General features: G+C 37.9%; 1 long non-coding RNA gene across 3 annotated transcripts; it reads left to right on the top strand.

Annotated features, from left to right (window-relative positions):
• The first annotated feature begins 3,061 nt into the window (after window positions 1-3,061).
• Window positions 3,062-19,495, top strand: LOC122148940. Of its 3 annotated transcripts, none has more exons than XR_006162729.1 (4): window positions 3,062-3,204; window positions 13,402-13,579; window positions 18,635-18,692; window positions 19,356-19,495. It is a non-coding gene; the product is annotated as an uncharacterized LOC122148940 (long non-coding RNA). The 3 variants fall into 3 exon arrangements; XR_006162728.1 differs by having other exon boundaries at window positions 13,370-13,579; XR_006162727.1 differs by lacking the exon at window positions 13,402-13,579.
• Window positions 19,496-24,605: the final 5,110 nt, after the last annotated feature.

Raw genomic sequence — 24,605 nt, 5'->3', positions numbered from 1 at the left:
CACCAAAGACTCGAGAGCTCTCACATTTGTCTCCTCTAAATGTCAGAATTGATCTCAGTAACTTTACAAAGTGTGCACCAAGTCAAATGCCTCAATATGAGCTCAAACATTTCTTCTACTGTATATAATATGTATTAATAATCAAATTAGTCAATTAATAATCAAGACTGAGTCATAAGCCATTCATGTGCCTTTCAGCAAAGAAAGCTCCAGGGTTACATTTTCTGTAGATCAGTTCTGATTAAGGCATCCAGTACATTACTATTATCCTTGTTTCTGCATAATTTCTCTCTCAATATAGCCTTAAACTCTGAATTTATGATTTTCACCCATTTATTTAGTTCCTTTCAGGTACTTGACTTGATGCACACTTTGTAAAGTTGTTGAGATCTCTTCTAAAGCATTACAGGAGACAAATATGAGACCCATAGATTATTTAGCTAAAGAGAAAAATATAAGCACAGTGTGTGATGTTCTTGAGATCTCTAATCTAAACTTTTGAGCAGACAAATGTAAGGGATCCAGAGTCTTTAGCTAAGGAGAAATGTCTGAGCACAGTGTGTGTTGTTGAGATTTATTCTAAAGCTTTAAAAGAGGCAAATGTGAGATATCCAGAGTCTTTAGCTAAGGAGAAAATCTGAGCACAGTGTGTGTGATGTTGTTGAGATCTTTTTTAAAGCTTTAAAGGAGACCATTGTGAGAGTGTTAGCGTTTTTGTCTTAGGAGACAAGTTTGAGAAGCAGGAGACCCAAGCAAAATCTGAATGGAGATTTAAAAGATAAAGTGACCTAATTTCTGTCTAGGAGAAATATTTGAGATGTTAAAGAGATCTCACTTTTGATTTGTCTTTCCTATTCTTTATGCACCAAGAGCTTGTAACACTCCAAAGAGAAAGGAAAAATTGAAATCGCATCATATGACCCCTTTAACACTTTAACCTTTCCCTTTTCATAATCCCAAAATCACAAATGAGGATTGTAATACTTTTGTTTAGGGATATATTTTTTTATTTTTTTTACTATTAATGCCTGCTTATTCTGCTTGACCATATTTGAGATCCGTTAACCCATAACCATAACTATTAATAAACAGCAATTTAGAAGTTTATTGAGGCAAAGGACATAGTTAATAGTTAGTTAATAATGAGAACTGGTCCCCAAACTAAAGTGTGACCATAAGATCTTCTCCTAGACAGCAATGAAATTCAAATGAAATCATCAAATTATTCTTACAGCAGCTTGGCTAAACACATTGTCCACATACACATTGAAAAGACAAGTGTAAACACGCTTATAGAATATTGTACTTCAACAATTTGTGTCTATTTTTTATCTAGCCTAAGGAATTTTAGCTGAAACAAATTTGATGCATAACCCAAATCTCCTGAATTTTGAAACAGCCTAAGAACCCACTGAGTAAAAACATTTTAATTCGGAGATTTGTCTCAAGGGTCAATTCATAGTTTTCCGTCACGTGACTGGCTCGTAGACTTGGCGGGCAAAACATCCATAGAACTGCAGCACAATCCCATCAATTTTCTATCTGTTCCATTCCAAAAATATTTCGATCACCTATCAAAAGAATAAAACAAAGATATGTGAACAAAATTCAAGTTTTGGCCATTAGCAATCCATATAAATCACCCGCCGCAATATTTAAATCAGTAAAAACAGAGGTACATTCTAAAACATTTCATGTGAAAACACTTAAAGGGCCTTTAAAACAGTGATATTAAAAGATTAAATTCAGTACATACCTTACTGATGATGCATAACTTATACAGGCAAGCAAATAAGCCGGAATATGAGCGCAATGCGCTAAATGGTTAAGCATCTTCTTTATAATGGTGTTCTATGGGAAAACATTTAATAATAAACTTTGCACATTGCATTTATATTCTGGGTTCATCTGCTTGCCTGTACAAAGTATGCATCATCAATAAGGTGTGTATTGAATTTGACCTTTAAATATCACTGTCTTACTACATTTCTACTTATTGCAAACCTTGCAAAAATAACTGGCAGTCAGTGACGGAAAGCCTTGTTTTGCCCTTTATGTGGCCATTCCTGTAAGGGTGTGATGTCACATGAAAATTCTGAATAAGGACAAGTGTAAACAATAAGAAACTAAAAGTAGCTGCAGTTGCTGCATCACCTACAATAGTGTCAGTATGCACACTCACACATACATGACCACATAATTTATCTGCCAGGAATTCATTGTTACATCATACCCTCATGTATTAGAGAAAGCGTGTTAGACAAGGACGTTTTATTTGATTGACTACACTAATACTACTTTCTTTTCTTTAGCAATTCATAGTAACTGCTTTGCTTCTGGCCATTTAGTATAAGCACAACTTTAAAGCAAATGAGTATACCACCATTTAAGAGCTGTGAGAACCATATTTCCCACTACTGTTTGATGACTTTGTATATTTTTGGTATAAGGAAGTACCATGTGTGCACTAGTGCTGCATATACCGTACGTCAAATCACTGAGACAAACACTGTCTGCAGGAAAACCGAGAGTCGAAGAATAAATTACTCTCTGTTTCTACTAGTCCTTCAATGTTTCAACTAGGCTTGGCCTGGAATGTCTTGAAGACATGGGGAAGTTTTATAACACTAACCCATAAAACTTCACAATGCCATTAGAATACAAAGGTGAAGGACAGATTATACTGCCAGTGTAATTGAGAATTGTAAATGAAAAACTTCAAAACAAAAACACATTAGTTTCTCTCTCAGGACATTACAAGAAAATATAAAAAAATGTTTAAAATGTTAAAAATGTATGGTTAGATAAATTCAGAGAGTTCAGGAGACAGGGGGTGGGTTTTTGCGTGATATTGACCTGTGAATGCAGACAAGATGGCTGGATTGCACTACATTACAACTAGATTACACTAGATCTTATCACAATGTAGTCTCAGCCTCAGATGTCACGCCCACGGACCGTTTGCTAGACGTCTGATGCATATGGGACACAAAAGTGGAAACACTTCAGGAGTGTCAAAGTCGTCATCGGATTGGTTGAATACTACAGAATTTCCGGGAGACGTGTGTGTCACGTTCTTTAACGTTCTGCCTGGAAACAAAGATGCTGTGCCGCCAAATCCCCTCACGAAAGAAGAAAGCCATAGTGTTTACAACTGTGAAGACAACCACTTATCAGGATCAGCTAAACACTGGAGCTTCAAAGGTATGTGAAATGTTTAAAGTTCGTGGCATAGAATCTTTAAAATACGACCGAGAGTTTTACATACCAGTCTGTTATTGTGACGACATTTCCACAACCCAAAACGTGACGCTGAATGAAACGAACTGTGATTGGTTGTTTGACATGTCGGTCAAACGGCCTCATGGGTGGGCCTTGACCAATGAATGCTGCCATGAATTCCAGACCTTCAGCCGTCAGTCTGATGAAGGTCTGGCTACGCGAGACAAATCACAATGTGTCCTGGGCTACCTCTGGACCAGGACACGCTAGCGACTGCGTTTACACTTGGCATTAACATGCGACCTGTATCCGTATGTTGTCCACATACACATTAAAGACAACTGTAAATGCGCTTCAGATGGGAATGTTATCTGATCAGCGTGTCCTGGTCCAGAGGTAGACGGGAACGCATTGTGATCGGATCTCAGTATAATGCAATCCAGCCTTCGTGTCTGCCTTTGCAGGTCGACATCACGCAAACCCCGCCCCCCTCTCTCCCAAACTGTCAGAACTGATACAGAACAACAGAGCAAGAACCTGAATTCCCACATATCTGAATTATTACACACCTGCAATTGTCGCGCCACACCGCAACAACGTTAGGCAGTCTACACTGGACACAACAAAGTAACCATTGCAAAACGTTGAAACAGTACGTCAAACAGATCGAGGCAACAGTTTACTGTTGGCGATTTGTCATGTCAGACATCCAGTGTAGACAGCATCACTGATTAAAATGGGTTCTATAGTATTTTGTTGCTTCACTCGCTTCCAGTGAATAAAACCTATTTAAATTGCGTACGAAAGAGAGATCCGATCGGCTATCCAGATAGAGAAGTCATTTGATGTTGCCAAGTGTAAATGTGCCATGTCCTGATTGACTGATAGATCAGATCATGTTAATCGCATGTTAATGCCAAGTGTAAACGCAGCTGCTGATCTGATAACATTGTGAGCAGAAGCGTGTTTTACACTTGCCTTTTCAATATGTATGTGGACAACGGATAAAGCGATCTTTAACAGACATGTTGCAGATGTAAGTGTGCTATCTGGGAAAGGTTGCATGTTAATTTTTTTATTTAGGCAAATTGCATGTGTTTTTGATTAGTGGTTTACTCCCTTTTTATTTCGTGAAGGTAAAAGGTTCATTCGTCTTCGAACACAATTTAAGATATTTTGGATGAAAACCGTGAGTCCTGTGACTGTCCCATAGACTGCCAAGTAAATAACACTGTCAAGGTCCAGAAAAGTATGAAAGACATCGTCAGAATAGTCCATCTGCCATCAGTGATTCAACCGTAATGTTATGAAGTGACGGGAACACTTTTTGTAAGTTATTCAACAATTCCTTTGTCAACAGTCTCCTCTGTGTCTCTCCATATAACCGTATTCTGCGTATGCTCTTCTGTATCATCTGCGCCACAAGGATCCGCTGTTTCTATGTGTATTTAGCTTTAATTTGAAAGAAAACAGCACAACCTTGTGGCGCGGCTGATACAGAAGAGCATACACAGCATACAGTGATATGGAGGAGACAATACAAAAAGAAGAGAGAATACAAAAAATATTCTTGTCGCATCATACATTCATGTTGAATCATTGATGGCAGATGGACTGTTCTGATGATGTCTGTCATACTTTCCTGGACCTTGACAGTGTTACTTACTTGTCACAGGCCTCCCAGTTTTCATCCAAAATAGCTTAAATTGTGTTCCGAATGCGAAAGAAGCTTTTACGGGTTTGGAACGACATGGGGGTTAAGTGATTCATTTTGGGGGTGGAGTACCCCTTTTATGCCAAGTGTAATGCAGCCTGAGTCACCAGCAATGCCAGATCCTTCAGCTCCACCCATTTGTTCATAATCATCAGAATTCTGATGCACTTCACTTGTCCGCATCAATCAAGCCATAGTACACATGCCTCCTTCCCGTCACCACCTCAGTGTCTGGTCTTGTTGTTTGCCTACATGTATCAACTTACCTGGCTCCTTACCTGTTCATTGACAGTTGTCAGCCATCACCCTCTGTCCCCATCTTAGCACATCGGATCAGACACAACCTTCTAAGGAAAGCCACAGGGACTGTTCAGCTAAATCTGTTCAAGTTTATCAGTACATCATCCCACAGACAGACAGACAGACAGACAGACAGACAGACAGACAGATAGACAGACAGATAGACAGACAGATAGATAGACAGATAGATAGATAGATAGATAGATAGATAGATAGATAGATAGATAGATAGATAGATAGATAGATAGATAGATAGATAGATAGATAGATGTTTGAACTTTTGTTTTTGTTGATTTTTCACTCCTTTCATTTTCTCACAGTTAACCCCATTTTATTTGCTTTCATTTATACCTATATTTATTACTATGCTTATGTCTTAGAGTGGATAGTGTTTCACAGTAAATTTTAACTTTCTCAACTATTGATGAAAGAGTGAAAAATACCCATCTAACTTAAGGATGACGCATATTCTACACCAAAGTTAATAGTGAATTGTTTGGGTCATATTCAGAAATAAATTTGACTTGTAACATTCTTGACAAACAACGTAGACACATGATGAACACTTGTGGAGTTAATTATCTTGCGCTATTCTAGGATAAGTTCTGACAAGAGAACTTGGGTAAATACAGCAAATTGGCAAGAAACTAAGATCTTATCATGCATGAGTCAGGTAAAAATCCATGGAACAAACAGTAACACAAATCCCCTTAGGAGTGAATAATTTATTTATTTATTTTTATTTTCAAATCCACTGAAATATGACACGTAAGATAAAGATTTCTTGGAAAATGTAAAAATGTTCTCAATGTTAGATCTATCCAACACATCAGGAAAGCCAAGAGTTGCAGGAAAGGAAAGAAACAGAAAATAGTATTAATTATCAGAGATAAATATCACTCCCAGACAGCAAGCAGTTTTTGCCCAGATACTGCCCACATCTGGCCCGCATGGATTTCATGCGGGCCAGATGTGGGCTGGATCTGGGCCAACACTATGTTGCTGTCTGGGCTGATATATGATGACTTTTAACCCAAAAAGCTAAAAATATGCTCCCTTGGAGCTGGTTGTCTTTAAAATACAAATCTCGTGTGTATATCCCAGGCTATCTGTATTCAGAAGCACATTTTAAAACTGGAATATAATTTATTTCATTCACACGTGTTTCATAAACACATAATCCTTTCTGGATTACAATCGGCCATCAAAATGATACATTTAATTATTCTAGCTGCTGTGAGAAAAGGCTATAAACGATCCGTCACCTGCAGAATCCTCCTCACATGCGATAGTAGCTAGGACAACTTCTTTATGTTTACAGTCGTGACGTAATGATGCGGCAGCATGCTCGAATTTCCAGCGAAAACCTACCCCTACCGATCAAATTACAAAACATTATTATAAGCTTACCGTTGTGAATCAGGCTTAGGTAAGGCAGTAGTTTTGAACAATGGCTGGTTATGTACTTGCTCAAATTATTTTTATTTGATTATAGTTTTTAATCAGGATTAGATTATGGACTGCAGCTTTAAGTTTTTCTTTCCTGATTACATTTGTATCACTCTCCACCTGGCCAATTAATATTTTGTAGAAACAGCTTTTTGCAGACACTGCTTTACAGTTACCAGCATTAAAGCTATATTTATTTCCTCTAATATGTTATGCATTCATAATCACTCAAAATTGGGGAAAAAAAAAATTCTGACATAGTCTCTAATTTACCAAAAAAAAAGAGAAAAAAAAAACGTGGGAACTGGGTAGCTGAAACTTTGATTGTAGCTCTTTAAAGGACAGGAAAAAAAGGCCATTCAAGTAGAGTGAGCTGATATGTCCTATACCCTTCTGCTTCCACACTGAAAAAGCACAATCACTGAGTGTGGGGATAAAGACGTGGTTCTCACATTAGTTGTATCACATGTAGTTGTATCTTTTTTAACGCCTGTTCTGACTTTGTACAAATTCAGCACGGTTTGTTATACCAAAGAGATTGCAATAGAAAATTACTGCATCCCGTAGCATTCCAACACTGAAATAGAGACCCCAGCTTAAAAAAAAAAAATCCCATAAAAACTGCATACTCGCAACATAATAGCAAGCATTAATAGTAATAAGTTAATGATAAATTAATAATAATTAACAAATTGTTAAATACTACATGATTAAATGGTATAAAACAGAAGAAGAAGAAAAATCCCAAACCTATGGTTGCTTAGATCCTTCATAAATAAAAACCTTTCAGTATAAAAATGTAAAATTATTAAAGAATGAGGATTTGAAAGCAAACATGCATTTGTTAGGAAAATTGTTTAATAACGTGTAATGAATACAAACACCGGATTTATGTAGCTGACCAATAGAAAGTTGTGGACACCATAGGTGTCATTACAATCAGTTTGCATTAGTTAATACATTTCAAAAACAAAAAAGAAATAATATAATTCAAATACAAATCAGCAAATATCTAAAAATAGATTTTACATGATTTATAAAATATTTAAATAAACAATATCTAAACCACACTCACACTGATGAACAAAGAAAAGCTCTCCTGAACTCCACTGACAAATTCTGCAGTCATTTTAAAGCGTGAACATTTTTGCTTAACCAAACATTCACAAGTAAGCCTTGTCAGGATCCCGCTAAGCTCTTAACACTGATGTTGATAGTAGGTCTCTGTTCATTCAGATGCTGCTATGTGTGTGTAAAATCTTTGGGGTAAAATCTTTAAAAGATAAAGACAGGGCTTTCCCCTTGGTCCGGATACCAGCAACAAATAGTATCTGGCATCTTCATCAAGGTCATGGGTTCTGTTGATAAACGAAGAGTTTGGACTTCTCCTCATCAATTTTCACTTCACAGTTGAGCTGTATGCTTAGTCCTACTCCTTCCATAAGCTCAACGTCATCTTTAGCAAAACATCACAGAGATCTTTTGTTTCATGATCTCTGTTTTACTTTTTGATGTAGCGTTAGCATGCAGCTTGAAGGTATTATTACATCCAGCTGGATTAGTTTTTGTGAAGATTTTACCAAAGATTGTGTATTTCTGAGTTCTGGGTGAAGTGAAGTTTGTTTTTGTTCCTGTGAAGCAAAACAGAGAGCCTCATGGTTAGGTTACAGTTACTAGATTTAGCTCTCTTCTACAAAATCATATGAACCTCCATTAATTGAGAATATAGTTCTCTTTATAGAGAACATAGTTTCAACATGGTATACAACAATCATTGATGTGAAACACTCACCAGTGATGCTGACAGTCCCAAAGCCTCTCGGGGAAATCCTGTAGAATTGAAATAGTGAATAAAATGTAATTGACTGAACTGTACATTTAATCGTATTGCTGTTGCATTATTTGGATTGCACATTTTTTACTGAAGAACTTTGTCTAAAATGAGAAACAGTCTAGTTTTAATTCATGCTTTTCTTTATTATGTTTTACTAAATTTAGGCTTTAAAAAGAACAGTTCACCCCAAAATGAAAACTGTCATATTTGCTCACCCTGTTGTTCCAAACTGGTATGACTTTATTCTCCTGAAAAGAAAAGATATTTTGAAGAATTATTCAACTATTTTTGTTCACCTGCTGTTAGTATAAAATGACAGCATGGATACACCTGATTTTTTTTCTGAGCCACTCTGTAGTATTGTAATTCTTGATACTGTTATTCGCTATCCATGCTGTTTACCTTGAAGCAAGTATCATAAAGACAAAAAGTCCCAGGCTCCTTACCTGACCCAGCTTCATCCAGATGACACCTCCAGTCAGCACCACCACTAAGACCGCCAGTAAACCCACAAGGACCTGGAGGAGACTGTAGGAACAGACCCGATGCCTGAGCTGGTGACTGCTGACAGCAGCCTTCAGAGATTCTTCAGAGTCCTCCACATTACAGATGAAAGAAGCTGTTGCCATGCTGAATGAATGAGTGAGCGAGGTGCTGAATGAGCATCTCCCTGTAGTCCTGGCCTCTTTTTATGCAAGGGATCTGCCCACTCAGAGAGTTCCCTTACTGAAACCAGACAAACGGCAGCATGCTGCTATGGCATGCCTCCAAAGTGCCAGGACAACAGAGAGAGAGAGAGAGCTGGGATTACCCAACGCCCACACAAATGCTTGCAGGCATATGCATGAACAATCAGGAACTCTGTGCCGGTGCTCGAATCTCTCCCTTTCACATCCCATAAAGTGTTTTATGTCACTATAAATAAAGATAGCCATCCAGCGGTTCACCGTTAACCCTGTGCATATACACAAACCCAGTTGCAGGTGTTAAACTGTGAGATGTTCCTACTTCATCAGTGGATAGACAATGAAAATGATGCAAAGTTGATTGGCCCCAAAAAAATACTTGGTCACTTAAAAACATATGAAGACCACAATATTAAACTTTTGTTGTTGTTGTTGTTTGTCTAGCTCCAAAATACAATAAACATGAACTTCATATATACAATGACTTTATTACACACATCTTCTGTGTTGAACATTTTCTTAATGTTTGAATTAAAACTCATTTTGATATTTTTAGATGGGAACAAAAAAAAATAAATTAATTCAGTCTGGTAACTGTCCTGACATCATAATTAAAAAAAAAAAAAAAAAAAAAAAAAAATATATTATATATATATATATATATATATATATATATATATATATATAGTTATAAAAAAAAAAAAAAAAGAAATTTGTAAAATGAAAACTTTATCATTTGTATATATATATATATATATATATATATATATATATATATATATATATATTAGGGCTGTCAAATGATAAATCACGATTAAATCACATCCAAAATAAAAGTTTTGTTTTACATAATATATGTGTGTATACTGTGTATATTTATTATGTTTATATAAATACACAAACATGCATGTATATATTTAAGAAGAATATGTTATGTTTATATATTAAAATATTTATATATAATATAAAATATATGAATATAAATATATAAATGCAAATACATGTAAATATTTTCTAAATATATAATTTATGTGTGTGTATTTATATATATATAATAAATATACCCTGTACACATACATATATTTATGTAAACAAAACCTTTATTTTGGATGTGATTAATCGTGATTAATCATTTGACAGCCCTAATATATATCATATATATATATATATATATATATTATATATATATATATATATATATATACATATATATATATATATACATAATACATATATATATATATACATATATATATATACATACATACATATATACATATATATATATATATATATATATACATATATACATACATATATACATATACATATACATATATATACATATATATATATATACATATATATACATATACATATATATACATATATATATATATTATATATATATATATATATATATATATATATATATATATATATTATATAATATATATATATTGTGACCTGTTCTATCACTTGATATAAACCTAATAAACCTTTTTTGTAAAATGTTTTAAAGTGTGGTTGAGATCTTTAAAATAAATACCAAATGATTTGATATTTGTTAAATAATGCAAAGACATTCATACATAAAGTGTGACTTAATTTATGGGACTTCAAGAGACTTAGTAAAAGTAATGTAATGCATATGAATCAAGCAGTTCAATCCAAGTTTTCTAAAGAGACATGATCACTTTATATGATGAACAGATTTAATCTGGGTTTTTATTTACTTATAAACATTAATCAACACACATACATAATGCACATAAAAAATATATACATAGCTCATGTGCTTGCTTGTCACATTTACAATATTTGATGTGCTCTGTTTAAGTGCATTGGTCAATCTTTCATTTGTTCAGGTACACAATCATGTTTCTTTAAATGACTTGGATCAAACTGCTCATATTCATGTGGATTAGTATTCACAATGTCTTTATGAGTTTTTAAGCATACCAGTTTAGATGGAAGGATAGAAACCTCTCAGGTTTCTTTAAAAATATCTTTATTTGTGATAAAAACAAATAGAATATTTGGAACAACATGAGGGTAATGACCAAATTTTCATTTTTGGGTGAACTATTCCTTTTAGTATCCAAAAACCTTTTGGGGCCAATGTATGTTCAGGATATATAGTTAGCCATAGTATAAAAAAAACATTATGACAAAAGCATTCATCTTTCTCAACCTACAGTTGTAAACTGCAATACAGTTTCTCACCCATCCATCCATTCTCCAAAGCCTTCACAGGGTATATAGTTTCTCAGCTCCCACAACTTGTAGTATTGCTGTATGACCTCTGCACAACAAAAAAGTGGAGATCAGATCTAGTGCTAAAGTGTGGTCTACCTGTAACCCCCCCACTAAACATGTCAAGGATGGGTAAAGAAAAATTATTGTTGCCAGCATGGCATGTCTTAAGGCTATTCTTAAAAGTGTTTAATACATCACAAACATCTTGCAGATGTATTGCACATTTTGCACTATTTTTAGATTTACTGGAAGGGTGGAAATTTATTTTAATCATCACATTCTAATCTATGTCATTACAGCATAGCAATCAGATCATGTGATACTGCCTGAAAATAAAATATGCAATACATTCATGTGATCAGAATTACAGAAAGCTACTTCCTTTGAATATACAGTTTCTAGTGTTTTAGTCTTTTCTAGTCAAGCTATTAACCACAAAGCTTGTGCCTTCCCATAAAATGGACAGAACTCACAAGGAACTACAGGAAAAGGGAAGCTTTAAAAAAAAAAGCAAATAAAAAGAAGAAGAAGAAGAAGTTCTCCAGTAATGGTTCAGATTTTCGGGTTTGTTTTTGCAAGTCAGCATTGACCTGTACTGTTACAAGCTAAAGGGTCAAGAAAAGACAAGACAAGAAAAGAAAAGAAACTTGCTGCATATTGATATTGATTTTACAGTTTGCTGGTAGAAAGACGTGTGGGCGAAGAGGTCAGAGAGAAACAGTAAATTACAAAGACAGAGAGAGTGCAGTAGACTAATAATGAGTGGGGGAATTCTCTTTGATTGTTGCATCATACTTTAGTGAAACCCTTTTTTTACAGCCAGAGAGTTGTTTCATCATCACTAACTGTTTCATCATTAGCCAGAGAGCCCAAACCCATTGAACCCACCCATAGAAACACCCACCTACGCACTCACTCACGTTCACGTCTCCTACTCCACCTCACTATCTACAAACACCACCTCCATTCATTACTATCTTAACACAGTCAGCACTGTAACAATAACACCATAAAAAAACAGTTCATTCCACTGAATGTTCTTATCAGTGTTTGTTTAACTTTTCACAAAAAGAAATTTCCCTATACAAAAACAACTTGGAAGACATGATTGGAATGGTTGAGAGGTAAACAAAAACAATTTTCCATTACTGCTTCAGGTTATTAGTGTTGGTTTTGATTTTATATTGATTTCCTATTTTAAGTTCAACTGAAAGGCACACCAAAGTCAGGATAAGTTAAAAGAAGGGTCAGAAATGTAGTTTTCTAACTATAAATGGATAACTTGTGGATTACAAATGTGATTTAAGTTTTTGAGTTTTACGAAAGTTTGTCCTGTATAATTATAATTTAAATAACGCTTAAGTTTTCTGAATTATTAGTCAAACTTATTAACCTTGTCAAATTACCTGATATTTCATGAAGGTCCGAGGGGTCCTCACCACATTTGTTTTGTGCCATCATGCAAGTCTCATTATCTGACTTTTATTTCAGCACACAAATGTTTTTCAAATATTAAAGCACTGTACTTCATAAGAATGTGAGGACAGTTGTATCTCCCTTACATTTTTGACTTTACACCAATGAAAGAATAAATAAAAAAGTCAACAAATCAATCCTGTCATTTTTGTAAATCAGAAAAAGAAGTTAAGGCCTACTACATTTTTTTAGTTGCAAAGGGGTGAATGACAGAGAGAGAGAGAGAGAGAGAGAGAGAGAGAGAGAGAGAGAGAGAGAGAGTTTCAGTGAGAGAGAGAGAGAGAGAGAGAGAGAGTTTCAGTTAATGACAACAACACAGGTGGTATTAGTAACTGTTGACACCACTTATTTTCATTTTGTTTTTTGTTTTTTTTTATCTCTATAAAGAGTTTCATCACTGAAATCAGTACAAATGCTTCTATTAAACAGATTTGTGAATAAGGCTGCATTTAATTCTCAAGGATAAATGGTGGTGCCATAGTGGTTGAATGAGTGAATGACCACGCAGGACACCTGGGAGTGGAGAAGACCCTGGGCTTGGCCCATCAAAGTTTCTTTTGGCCAGGATTGGCACAAAGAGTGGATAAGTGGTGCCTTCAGTGTGTTCAATGCAACTTGCATAAGACTCCAGCCCATAAAGTAAGTGCCCCTCTTGTATCTATACAATCAGAGTACCCCCTTCAGATGTTTCAGTTGATTTTTTTGTCATTGGAGACTGCATGTAGTGGGATGAGTAATATTTTATTTATGATAAACCACTTCACTAGTTATGCAGATGCAGTGCCCACTGCGGATTAATGTTTTGCAAACACTTTATACAGCCATTTGAGGGGTTTCATCAGTTGCATTCCGACCAGGGTCCCAATTTTGAATCAAGAGACATTAAACAGCTATGCTCATTGTATAACATCAGTAAGTCTCATACGACTCCCTATCACCCAGGAAATGGACAATGTGAACGTTTTAATCGGACACTGTTGAGTATGCTGGGTACTTTAAAGAGATAGTTCACCCAAAAATGAAAATTATCCCATGATGTACTTACCCTCAAGGCATCCTAGGTGTATATGTGACTTTCTTCTTTCAGACGAATCCAACTCGGAGTTATAATGTCCTGGCTCTTCCAAGCTTTATAATGGCAGTGGACGGATGTTTTCTGTTCAACAGTCCAAAAAAAAAGTCCAATAAAGCGCATCCATCTGTAATTAAAAAAGTGCCTCACATGGCTCTGGGGGGTGAATAAAGACATCCTGTAGTGAATCGGTGATTTTTTTTTTTGTAAGAAACATATCCATATCTAAAATGTTATAATGATCATAAAATAGGATTGGGATCAGTATGTTGCAGAATTGGTACAAACCTTCAATAACATACCCCATCCTTCTACGGGCTATTCCCCTTATTTTTTAATGATTTGCCATCATGCAAAATTGCCAGCTGATGTTATGCTGGGCCGGGGAAATAGATTTTCAGGGACAGTTGGCAGCTGGTGCATCACCATAATAAAATGGATTTTTATAACAGAAGGGAACCCTTCTGATTCTAGTGTCGATCCTATGAACAGCAATTGCTGTATGAAGCCTTGAGTGGGGGGTCTGTCTCACAGGGCCACCAGACCCCATACAGAGTAAAGGAGAGGCAGCCTCTAATATGGACATTGTTGAAGGGACATTAAAGACTGCACCAAGGGAAGGTCCCTTTAGCCCACCCCGTGTCACAGACTGAGTACTTGAGGCAGTCCACATGGGTCACAAAGGGCCTGTTGCCTCAACATTATAGGATGTGAAGTATTTGGGAATGTCTGTACACATTTAGAGTAGGGGGGATGGATGTACGCCCTTCATTTTAGGCAAGGGGATGGGTGGTGGAAGTAGCACCCATAATGTTATCCTCACATCTCATTGGGGGAAAGAAATGAACACCTGTGCTGCATTTGTAAGGAAACTGATAAAGGTATGATATCTGCTGTTGTGAGGGGGGTCTTTTGTATGTGAGTGCTGCTGAGCATCTTATTCGCCAGGGAGGCCTGATTTAATGTGAATGCTTGATTGTTACTGCCCCCCCGGCGCTTGTTGTCTGTTTGTGAGTGTGCGTGAACATGGGGGTATTAGGGCAGGTTACTATTATTTTTCATGTGCCATTTTCATGTTGTACATTGATGACGGCTAAGTATTTAGCCAGAGTGGTCTCGATGGCATGTATTGTGTGATTTTTGGTGTGTATCTATTGATGTGTTATTTATTTTGATGCACTTATGGATATTTATGTATTTGGTGTTTGCTGTGTAATGAAAGTGTGTATAATTGGTTGGCACATGAATTAATTTAATGTAAGTGTAGTAATTATTGAAACCCTCTGCTGGGGGTAACACAACCCTGAGTGCTTGTGGTGTTGAACCACTCCATTGTTTTGAAGTGCTGCTTACTTTATTTAGAAATGGTGCTGCCATTACTTTGTGTCTTGCAGTCCGGTTGGAGCCAAGCAGAGGTCCGGACCCAGACAGAGCATTTACTATTCATAAAAATAACAAGTCAAGCTGCAATACAAAACAGGAACACACAGAGATGCCAACAGACCACTATACCACTCGCCTTAACATGACTGTTTATAGATATATACGGATCCATTCAGAATTATTAAACAGAGCAAATCCAGGGGCGGCATTTCCATATGGCAGAGTATGGCAATTGCCATACCCTAGCCTCCCCCACCATACCCCGGTTGTTCGTTGCTATGCCCTAGGCAATGGTCCCCCACTACCTCGGAATGTCATTTTAACTGAGTGACCTCCCACCAGAACCTCAGGGCAACTGGTGCGGTGCGAACGCAATCATGAATAGAAAACAGACCGGTGGAAACAAATTAACAGTGACAGTTGTGGTTGAATGTGATAGAAAAAAAATCCTCCTTTTCACACTTTGGTGGTGCATCTCCCTAATGAAGAAACCGCCCCTGCATCATGCCTTTTCTGCGGTACATGCAGGCCATGTTCAAATAGCAGCAGAATATGGTTGTCAATCCTGTATTTGAGTCCTTAATACGGTTACGTTCACACACAATAAGGTTATTTACAGGCTTTACAACCGCATTCTGTAACCGAACTCACACCCATAAATTTCCAGGACTCACCATTCTCACACAACCGCCTTTTTGGAAAAAACGCGCTGTATGAACAGAACAGGAGTGGACTAGTTGTCTGTCATGTCATACAGTGCGAGAGAGAACTGCTCTGCTGCACATATGCGTGACTACCGTGTGCTGCGTGTTTTCATGTGTGGTTTCAGTAACTTACAGTGTTGAAGAAATGAGCTGTATGTCATCTGAAATTTATAGATCCAGTCTCCACCGGAGCCACTGCCGTCAATTTTGCATTCTGCACGTGACTCAAATATTCTGCTCTCCATCCAAATCTAAAAGCTGCTGTTGGTTAATGAAGATTTGATAGATGAACTTGAGGCTCGATTGGACTCTTGCCATGTCAGAAAGTGATAAGACTTTCAATTTTATGGATGTCACCATCTTTGAAATTACTTTGGACACTGTTGCTATGGTTACTGTTAAGAAATACACAGAGCTGTTGAGAAACAGAGTAGACCCTTTTCACATTACGTCCACAACTTCTGTTCTGACCAATGTTGCCAAGTCTGCAGTTTTCCCATAGGGTACTTTCTCACTGTTGCCACGGGTTGTTTTTCATGTTTGTGGGTTGAAGCAACTCCAATTACATGATATTTATCCCCTGGAATGCAAATTTTAGCAGGGGAACCCCGCCAAAACATGTATTTTACCTTCAGAACGCAATTTTTTAACTGGGAAACAGTTGGGTTTTTTCATGTCAAAACTCTATCTATCAGTGCTGCTGTTTGCCTATTTCTATTATTTCTGTTATTGTTTTTATTCCATCACATCTCAAAAGCATGCCTCGAGACCCTCACGTTTTACGCAGCGCTTTTTTAAAAACCATTCCTCGCATTTTTAGACGCAAAGAGGCATTCTGTTTGAATGGCACCTAACATGTTTATTATCAGAGGCTAAAATGTAACATGAATTTTTGTTTCTGAAACTATTCTGAAAATATTGGTTGTTTGGGACTATTGGCTGGTCCATGACATGCTTTACTACTGCATTCCTCAGTTCCTATGAAAGATATGGGAGTGTTGTAACTCTGTTTCTCAATGGCTCTGGGAATACGGGCTTGACTCCCGTTGCACGTTCATACAGACAGTATCCAGACAGCTTGGACTCACACCTATTAGTAAATGCAGTCCCAAAAAACTGACGTGTGAACGTAGCCGTACTGATTTCCGTCTCTTCACAAATTTATTTTCAGCTGCAAGTTTTCCTGTGGCAAGTACTTACTTATAAATCTCTTAAAATGTAAACCATTACCAATATCAATTTAATATAAAGTAAATAATAAAAATCTAATTATAGGTTATTAACTGTCAGAGGGAACTGTTCCTTTTCCTCAAAAACTGCCGTTTTCATGAAACTTACCAAAATTGTCATACAACTGACTGACTGCCTTTTTCCAGTACAAATGTAACAGAGCCGATCCTCCCTATACGTTTATTATGCATGTTGTGTAGGTCCCCCGAAACACGAAGGGGCCCCCTCACTCTCGTTTTGTTTTTGATTTTGGCCAGCAGTTATGAAAATGTAATAAATGTTCCTTTCCTTAATGCTGTCGCCCTTTTTATGAAACATCCAAATCAGTCAAATCATGTAACGTGACTTGTCGAATACAGTCTCCTGCTGTTCTTGCTTGATACTAAAAAATGGGTTAAATTTGCACTGAGCTGCAGAAGAGACACTGTTTCGCAAGCACTTTCCATGTGCGCAATTCGAGACGGACTGAAACACAGACAAATATTGGCTACGTTGTGCTTTGTATATGTTAAAATGTCTGTCTTGGTCATAGACTGTATTAGGTCTTGGTGAGTCCTCACTCATGTTTCACTCATTTTATGTAATATTTTGGCTTTGTGTTATATTTTTCTTTATTTTCTGTTATTGTATAATGGAATTTTAAATTTAGGTCTACTGTGTGGACTCCACAGTTTCTTTAGGCCTGCATAATATACTAAACATTCATAATTGCTCTCTTTGTTATTTATTTATCTGACACTGGTCATATGACTACAGCAGACTCACACCAAGGCCTATATGTTTACAGATTTATCAGGTACAGAGTTTGTATCATAACCAAGGTTTTTATCTCTTTCTTTGAAAGTTCTTGGGCATTATAGGGTTTGATGCAACAGCAGCGTCTGTGTGTCTAGTTCCACATCATTCCTTGGTGAAAAACAGGAAATTCCTTTGTATGACATCACAATCATGCATTGCGTAGTATTACAGTGGCACCTTTACAAAGGAAAACAGTACACAAACATGAATACGAAAATTTTTAAAAAAAAAATGCATTCCTTATTATGGCTTCTTAATTGTTAATAGAAGCAAGGTCTCATCAAAGTCAGTGCTCTGAATATTCATATTAATTTATTTTTACATATTTTTGTATATATTCTCTTCTCTCTTTTTTCAGTGTTGTTTGTCATCTGATTGCGTTAGTGATCAATCTAGCAGTCTTCCTAGATCTGTGGTTTATCATGTTTATGACGTATAGTGATTACTCATTAATCACAGAGTAAAAATGAAGATTCTTCTTTTTCTCTCTTTTGCTTGTTTCAACAGGAGCTAATACACCCCAAAGGCTCTTTTAAGAGCTACAGCACTGAGCATATTTGCTTTTGTAAGTATGGGTTTTAAACTATCAGACTCAGTATTAGACATTACTGCAGCTATGCTATGCTATGAAGCAAATTAGAGTATTCAGAAATGTCTTAATAAATAAAGAGATGTTTTGCAGAAAAAAAAAAAAAAAAAAAAAAATTAAAATGCAAATATATATATATATATTGATATAGATTGATACAAATTTCACGATTCCATTTGATTCACAAGTTCTTAATTCAGTTCTGATCTTAATTCTATGCTCAACAAACTTCTGTAAACTGTTAAATAGGTCTCATCGCTTCCAGTTCAAGCATTTTGCATATGCTTCATTAAATATGAAGCTGTTTTACTCAAGATGCCTTCAGTCAAAGTAGATACAAAGATGATCATAACCAACGTCCATCACATATGCGGATTGATAACTAAAAGTTTTTTATTTTTATTCTTTTCACTAACATTTAGATATTAAATTGAATAAAACGTCAATGATAAAAACAGCTAGCTAGTTTAACTCATTACCTAAAAAGTCTGTAGATATCGCCATTATTTAATACGGCTGTTTGCACTTTCTCGGACAAGTGGGAGTGATGAGGCCTGTCTTCCAGGTTTGGTCAGGGGATGTTCGACACCCTATCCAATCTGATTTATAATTATTCTTATTCTCTTATTCTGATTCCAGTTTCCACAAAATTTAATTGGATTGATTCGTTTGGAAGTATTTGAAAATACAGGTCCTTCTCAAAACAACGAGAAGAGGTGACTGGACCCTGAGGAAGATTGTGGAGAAGGACCGATTCCAGACCTTGGGGGACCCTGCGGAAGCAGTGGACTGAGTCTGGAGTAGAAACATCCAGAGCCACCATGCACAGGCGTTTGCTTTTGAACCAGAAAACAGCGGCAGAAGCGCCTGACCTGGGCTACAGAGAAGCAGCACTGGACTGTTGCTCAGTGGTCCAAAGTATTTTTTTTTTTTTTCGGATGAAAGCAAATTTTTGCATGTCATTCGGAAATCAAGGTGCCAGAGTCTGGAGGAAGACTGGGGAGAAGGAAATGCCAAAATGCCTGAAGTCCAGTGTCAAGTACCCACAGTCAGTGATGGTCTGGGGTGCCGTGTCAGCTGCTGGTGTTGGTCCACTGTGTGTTTTATCAAGGGCAGGGTCAATGCAGCTAGCTATCAGGAGATTTTGGAGCACTTCATGCTTCCATCTGCTGAAAAGCTTTATGGAGATGAAGATTTTCGTTTTTTCAGCACGACCTGGCACCTGCTCACAGTGCCAAAACCACTGGTAAATGGTTTTACTGACCATGGTATTACTGTGCTCAATTGGCCTGCCAACTCTCCTGACCTGAGCCCCATAGAGAATCTGTGGGATATTGTGAAGAGAAAGTTGAGAGATGCAAGACCCAACACTCTGGATGAGCTTAAGGCCGCTATCGAAGCATCCTGGGCCTCCATAATAACACCTCAGCATGTGCCACAGGCTGATTGCCTCCATGCCACGCCGCATTGAAGCAGTCATTTTTTGCAAAAGGATTCCCCCGACCAAGTATTGAGTGCATAACTGAACATAATTATTTGAAGGTTGACTTTTTTTGTATTAAAAACACTTTTCTTTTATTGGTCGGATGAAATATGCATTTTTTTTGAGATTTTTTGGGTTTTCATGAGCTGTATGCCAAAATCATCAGTATTAAAACAATAAAAAGACCTGAAATATTTCAGTTGGTGTGCAATGAATCTAAAATATATGAAAGTTTAATTTTTTATTATTACATTATGGAAAATAATGAACTTTTTCACAATATGCTAATTTTTTGAGAAGGACCTGTATTTCTGAGAATTTTGATGCCAGCCAATTAACCTTGATTTAGCATTCATTTTGGTTATTCAGCCAATTAATGGAGTTCACTGGATGCTATACTGTTTAAAAAGTACTGTCCCGGGAATAACTGCTGTTGCACAAGTTGTTACCCTCGTCTGTCCATCAACAAATTTAGATGAGAGAAACTTGTGATCATTTCTCACACATTTCCACTTTGTTTTGTTTTTCAGATCAGCCGTCAGTGGCTATTGATGCTAGCCAAGACCAACTGGGATGCTATTTGTTGCCTTTTTTGTTGCCATATTTTCATGATCTGTGCTTTGATTTATGAATTCAGTTCTCTCTGTCTCTCTCTTTCTCTCTCTCTCTCTCTCTCTCTCTCTCTTTCTCTCTCTCTCTCTCTTTCTCCTCTCTCTCTCTCTCTCCCTCTCTCTCTCTCTCTCTCTCTCTCCTCTATATATATATATATATATATATATATATATATATATATATACAGGTCCTTCTCAAAAAATTAGCATATTGTGAACAAGTTCATAATTTTCCATAATGTAATGATAAAAAATTAAACTTTCATATATTTTAGATTCATTGCACACCAACTGAAATATTTCAGGTCTTTTATTGTTTTAATACTGATGATTTTGGCATACAGCTCATGAAAACCCAAAATTCCTATCTCAAAAAATTTGCATATTTCAGGCCCAGGATGCTTCGATAGCGGCCTTAAGCTCATCCAGAGTGTTGGGTCTTGCATCTCTCAACTTTCTCTTCACAATATCCCACAGATTCTCCATGGGGTTCAGGTCAGGAGAGTTGGCTTTGATGCAACAGCAGCGTCTGTGTGTCTAGTTCCACATCATTCCTTGATGAAAAACAGGAAATTCCTTTGTATGACATCACAATCATGCATTGCGTAGTAATACAGTGGCACCTTTACAAAGGAAAACAGTACACAAAAATGAATAGGAACGTACTTTCACTTTCGCTGATGAAATAACTATCTAGAAGCAAAGGACATGCATTGGCAAGAAAGACATATATCAGAGTGAAGTGGGAGGCGAAAGGAGACAATCACATTCTAGTCTGACAATAACTACGGGGAAAATTAAAGAGACATTAGAGATCACACATCATCGCCCACTTCCATCGTGATGCAGTAGGTGTTTCACAAATAGTCCGTCTTTGAAGATCCAGGACGCTTTTGCAGCTCTCCAAATCTTCTTCTTTAGCTTCATGGTTATACTTTTGGCCCAGGGAAACAATGGCATCATCATTATATATCAAACTTCATGCTGTCACTGTCACCTTTTCTATGTAACATCCAAATCAGTCAAATCATGTACCGTGACTTGTCATATACAGGCTCGCCGTTGAAATGATGTGTGGTGGATTGTCTTTTTCGGGATAGCTTTTTTTTCTGGTTACTTATAATGGAGTTGGATTTTCAATTAGGTGTGGAGTATGTATTTTTTGCAAGGTCTGCAAAAACAAGACTGGTCTAAAAATACACCAGAGCAAGATGGGCTGCCTAGGGAAGCTTGTGATGCAATGCACAGTGCCAGTACTCAGTACGGCACCTGGTGAGATGGAAGAGGAACCAGGCCCGGACACACACCACAGTGCCCAGAGCCTCCAAGCACCACAAGCTACACTTCAGAGCAGACCATCAGAGCGGCGCCAGTTTTTGTGGCCTCCTGCCAACAAAGAGTCAGTGTGGCGACAGTTTGATGAAGATGTTGATGCAGCCCTTGAAGCAACAGCCAAGGGTGGTGTGGACCAGAGGCTCCAAACCATGAGCATGTTCATAATCAGCATCGCTTCAGAAAGATTTGGCGCCAAGGAACAACGCGCCACCAAGACGTCTACTGCAGCACCAATTCCGACCCGACGAGAGGTCAAAGATTACCCAACATAGACAAGACCTGAGGACACTCAGGAGCCAGTACCGAAAGGCAAGCGAGGAGGAGGAAGGCAGCCCTGGCAGAACTTAGGGGGGTGTGGTAAGGAAGAGGCTAATTACCCTTCGGCGGGATGAGTGGGCACAGGAAGAGGGGCAAGGAAAGAGCCCCGTAGGCGCAGTGCCTTCATTGCGGATCCATTTGGTTTTACAAGGGAAGCTGCTGGGAGAGAAAACGTAGCGGTCAAACTCTCATGTCCTGAGGAGGATATCAACCGTTATATCCACCACATCTATAGCGATGGCAAGAGGGAGCAAGACCTTAGAGCATTCATGGACGAGGTTTAGGTCACCACAACCACAGTGCCCGGATGCAGGTGGCTTCTGCAAGGCCTCGAACGGATCATCACGTGGGCAAGAATGAGCTTCAAGCCTGTGAAATCCAGGTCCCTGGTCCTGAGGAAAGGAAAAGTAGCTGATCAGTTCCGCTTTATGTTGGGAGACACCAGAATTCCATCAGTGTCGGAAAAGCCAGTGAAGAGCCTGGGCAAACTCTTCACTCACAATCTGAAGGACACCGCTGCTCGGCAGGGTACCAGCGATGTACCTGGACACATGGCTCTCGGCAGTGGATAAGTCAGGACTTCCTGGTAGGTTCAAGGCCTGGATTTACCAGCATGGCATTCTTCCTCGTCTCCTCTGGCCACTGCTGATCTACGAAGTCCCAATTACCACCGTGGAGGGCTTCAAGCGGAAGGTCAGCAGATCTCTGCGCAGGTGGCTGGGCTTGCCACGGAGCCTAAGCAGCATTGCTCTCTTTGGCCATAACACCAAGCTACAGCTTCCCTTTAGTAGTCTGACAGAGGAGTTCAAGGTCACACGAGCCAGAGAAGTCCTGCTCTATTGAGACTCAGTTGACACCAAGGTCTCCACAGCAGGGGTAGAGGTCAGAACAGGAAGAAAGTGGCGTGCCCAGGATGCAGTGGAACGGGCAGAGGCAAGGCTGCGGCATAGCACCCTGGTGGGTACGGTGGCTACGGGGCGGGCTGGGCTTGGTAGCAATCCCAAGCCATGCTACATCAAGGCCAGAGGGAAGGAGAAGCGGAATCTTATCCAGGAGGAGGTACGGGCCGAGGTGGAGGAAGCTCGCTTCAGCAGAGTGGTAGGCATGTCCAAGCAGGGGGCCTGGACAAGGTGGGAGAAAACAGCTGGCTGCAAGATCACTTGGGCAGAGCTCTGGAAGGCGGAACCACACCATTTTAAGTTATTGGTTCAGTCAGTGTATGATGTCCTCCCTAGTCCTGCCAACCTGTTCACCTGGGGCCTGGTGGATTCACCTGCTTGCCAACTCTGCCAGAAAAGAGGATCATTAGAGCATATCCTCAGCTGCTGCTCAAAGCCTTAGAAAATGGATGTTATCGTTGGTGCCATGACCAGATCCTGAAGGCAGTAGCAGACGCCATCTGCACTGGTATTAACATCAGCAAACAGCATCATCCAAACAAGTCTGTAATTGCTGGGTCGCCTGGGTGAGGGTGTCTGATGTAAGACCCGAAACACCCTATGACCCCGGGACCATTGCTGACGAGGTGTCCAGGTTGCACTGCAAGGTGTATTTAAGTACATTGTGCGTGATTCGAGAATGACTGAAACACAGACAAATATTGGCTACGCTGTGCTTTGTATATGTTAAAATGTCTGTCTTGGTCATAGACTGTATTTGGTCTTGGATGAGATTTCACTTAACACAGTCAGTTATGTCTTTAGTGAAAATAAAACAGTTTGAAAAGTAATGGAATGCTAGTCAGAATCTGTGCATTCTGTTGACAGCATCCTACTGTGTAAACCTGCTGCTGTCTGTCATCTGTTCATCAAACAACAAAAGAAAATGAGATAATTATTCACTGATCTTTGTTGAATATTGTATTACTTTGTTATGATTCAATTTAATTTAAATGGTGAAGTCTACACAGTGTTTTATTTTTAAATTTGATTACTTTAATCAATTGCTGTATTGTAGGTTATTATAGACTAAATTGTTTCATTATTATTTTTTTTTTAAATGCATTCCTTATTATGGCTTCTTAATTGTTAATAGAAGCAAGGTCTCATCAAAGTCAGTGCTCTGAATATTCATATTAATTTATTTTTACATGTTTTTGTATATATTCTCTTCTCTCTTTTTTCAGTGTTGTTTGTCATCTGA

This window comes from Cyprinus carpio, chromosome A20 (genome assembly GCF_018340385.1).
Source record: "Cyprinus carpio isolate SPL01 chromosome A20, ASM1834038v1, whole genome shotgun sequence".
Classification (NCBI taxonomy): domain Eukaryota; kingdom Metazoa; phylum Chordata; class Actinopteri; order Cypriniformes; family Cyprinidae; genus Cyprinus; species Cyprinus carpio.
Note: the sequence above shows the minus strand (reverse complement) of the source record. Positions and strands in the feature narration are given on the sequence as shown.